We start from the raw sequence: 3,230 nt of genomic DNA, 5'->3' as shown, positions 1-3,230 counted from the left end.
CAAATCAATTTAAATTTAAAAAAAAAAAAAAAAGAAAAAGAAAGAAAGAGCTTTGTAGGGACCAGCAGTTAGAAAAGAAATAAAAAGAAAAGGTAATGTCATGTGTGTATACCCAAGTGATACATGTGTGGTACCATGACATTGTACATCGTTAGATCTGAAGAGACCTAAAAAAAATAAAAGTGAAAGATAACTATATGAAAAGGTTGTTGTTTAGTGCTTATTTTTCATTTATTGATAGTCTCTCCCACTAACATATAAGTTTTACAAAGGTAGATTGACAGTGCCTAGCTATAAACGTTGATTGAATGAAAACCTGTAACAGTTTTTCAGTAAGTCTACTAGAGAGTAAGGAAAATGTAATATGTAGACGTTTTAATATTAAATTATAAAACTTACAGTAAACATGATGATACAAAATATATGGCAAATTGGGGCTGGCAGCTGATGTGGTGGTTAAGGTGTTGAACTCCCACATGGCCAACCATGGTTTGAGAACCAGATCTCGTGGCTTTGCTTTCTTACTTTCCCTCCCTGTCCCTCTCTGGTCAAATTAAAAAATAAATAAAGTTAAATAAAATAATTCTTTAAAAAAATCGATGGCAAATTACAGTGGAACACTTGTGTATGGACCAGCTACCTGGCCTGGCAATGAAGGTAGCTGGAGCCCATATGGCCCACTGCATGGTTCCAGCACTGGATCGGTGGCTTGAAAAACACACCAGGCACAGGGCAATTTCTCACTTACCCTTTCACTGGGTCTCTGTCTCTCTCCTCTCCAGTTGGGCACACAAAAACCAAACAAAAAAAAAAGGGAAAGAAAGAAAGAAAAACATACCAGCTGCCTATGCATGCGTGCCCCAAAATCCCAAGAGGAGAATGGAAGAGAAGGGATCATGGCATGGCTTTCACCTCCAGGAAATGCTTTCTCACATTTCTTCTCTTTCTGTTTCTCTCCAGCTAACACACCTGGACAATAGCAAAAAAAAAAAAAAAAAAAAAAAAAAAAAAAAAGTGTACAAAACCAAAAAAACATGAAAAATTAACTGAAAAATAGAAGAAATACTAAATATCCATTTATTTAGAAAGATTCAATACAGTATGTGAAATTTGTTATGAGGAACTAAAATCCTTCTTTTCCCTGTGCTTATGTTCTAAACAAGTTACTAGTTGCATTATTTTATTATTATTTTTTTTGGAGAGGCTTTTGCTATAGGACATGTGCACTTGCCAGAAAGGTAGAGAGAGAGAAAGCAAGACATTACCCCCCAGGGGGGATGGCCACGCAGCAATCCCTTCTGCTCCATTACCTTCTTGGGATCTTGGGCAGGCACACACACACGTGCCTGTGTGAGTTTAAGCCACCGGGTCCAGAACTCCACCGAGGTCAACTACTACATGGGAGTCCAGCAACATAGCCACTATGCCAACTGCTGGTCCCATCATCTACTTTTTTAATAAAAGTGCCTGAGGAAACATGGCAAAATTCAAATTTATCACACCTGTACACTTAGATCGTTATGTCAGAATAAACTAAAAGCACTAGTATGAAATTCACATCAGCTCTGTATCTGCTGGCATTATTTATGCTTTTTATCAAGTATCTCTAGTCAGATCCGCCCAAAATTTATTGTAGCACAAAAGTATACTCATCTGTATCCTGAGTATAACAAACACCAGTAAGCCATCTTCTGAGTTTCCAATTGCAAAACAAAAAACACACATAGCACCCATTACCTGTAACAAAAGTGGCAGGACTCTTGGCCCCTTGACAGGTTCTGCCCCAATTGAAATGGAGATTAGTATGAAATGAACCCAGAAAACCTCAAAAGCTTTCCTTATCTTATTAGAAAATCTCATGTAAAACCTCTCATAAGTTTAAAGCTGGCTTTCACAGAAAGGTTAAGAATTTTTTACTTTGCTATATTCAAGTAGGAAGAATTAAGAAAAGCCCTTTTCCTCCACCTCAGCTGATTAGTCCCCATTCACACGACTAATACCAAGTACCTACTGTGTCCCAGGCTCTGTAGAAGGTGCTGTTAATAAAGCTGGTAAAGATACAACAGTCCCTCACCCTCCTGTAGAACCTGTTAGCACTAAGGTTCTTTTTTTAAGTCAAACAGTATCTTAATTCAGTACTGTTTTTAAGTAGTTATCTTTTCCAAGTATTGCTTATGACACAGATGCAAATGAAAATCATCTTAGCAAAATTACCCAAAGAGTAGTTTAATTTTTTAAACACACACTGAACAGCAGGCTCATTTTCCTAAATACCATATTGATAAACTCAATTACTAGTGTAAATATGGAGCCTGTAGTCGAACTAAATAATAGGAACGTTAAGTTCTTGGTTGCTAACTATAATGAACTATAGCTGTATTTGGGATGTGTATATACATCATATCTCACACATGCAAACGCGAATATTGTTATTCATTACCACCGTTCACAACTAATACGTAGCTTTTCGTAAGACTGGTTAAGGCCGCTTTAAGTAAAAGGTTAACTTATCCTCACAAGTGAATAGAAACAGAAACATCCAACTTTGTCTATCAGCTTTAGTGACTGTCCAAAACTGACATGTGACTGTTTCAAATTGACATTTTGGACCTTCGCTCTTTTTCTTCAGATAAATTTTCATAAAATATTTTACGCGAAACACATTTCAAAGAATACCAGACAGTCCAGGCCTAATCTTAAGGCTGCCTGTAGCTCCGCGAAACAGAAAGGCCAGGGGATGTAAAACCGACAACTCCCTCTCCCCTCCGAGACTGGCCCCCAATTCCACTCATCCTCAGTGACTTGAAACTTTCCACGCACGCCCCACAAGACCCGCAGGCAGTCTGCTCTCATCCTCAGGCCACCACCGAAAGACGTCCAAGACTTCAGGCGCGCTCTCTCGAAGGACGCCCCCAAGCCCGGCTCAGAGCCGGAGCCAGCAGCGCCCTTCGGCTCCCCGCTCGCTACCGAGTCCCTCGCCCGGAGCCCGGCGTGCTCCAGCACATTCCTTCCCGGCCACGGTCCACCCCCGTACCTCCGCTGCCTTTCCAACACCAGCGCACAGGACTGACTTGCCGAGGGTCCGGGGAACAAGCTTTCCTGCCAATTCCTGCCCTCTCCCCGCAAAGGCAGAAACAGACGTACCTTCCAGAAAAGTAATCTCCCCAGCGCTGCCGCCGCTCTTGCCGGCCGCCATCCTCCTCCTCCCACGCCGCCGCCTCCTTAATCCA

The 3,230-nt window shown here is 41.2% G+C and overlaps 1 protein-coding gene across 1 annotated transcript in view; it reads right to left on the bottom strand.

Annotated features, from left to right (window-relative positions):
• Positions 1–3,201, bottom strand: part of SENP6 (SUMO specific peptidase 6) — a 161,896-nt gene extending 158,695 nt beyond the window's left edge. Inside the window, exon 1 of the mRNA XM_027768233.1 lies at positions 3,145–3,201. The gene's annotated coding sequence lies outside the window, so the exon portion shown is untranslated. The remainder of the gene's footprint in view (positions 1–3,144) is intronic.
• Between the last annotated feature and the right edge of the window lie 29 nt (positions 3,202–3,230).

This window comes from Tupaia chinensis, unplaced genomic scaffold, assembly GCF_000334495.1.
Source record: "Tupaia chinensis unplaced genomic scaffold, TupChi_1.0 Scaffold145685_1, whole genome shotgun sequence".
NCBI lineage: Eukaryota > Metazoa > Chordata > Mammalia > Scandentia > Tupaiidae > Tupaia > Tupaia belangeri.
Note: the sequence above shows the minus strand (reverse complement) of the source record. Positions and strands in the feature narration are given on the sequence as shown.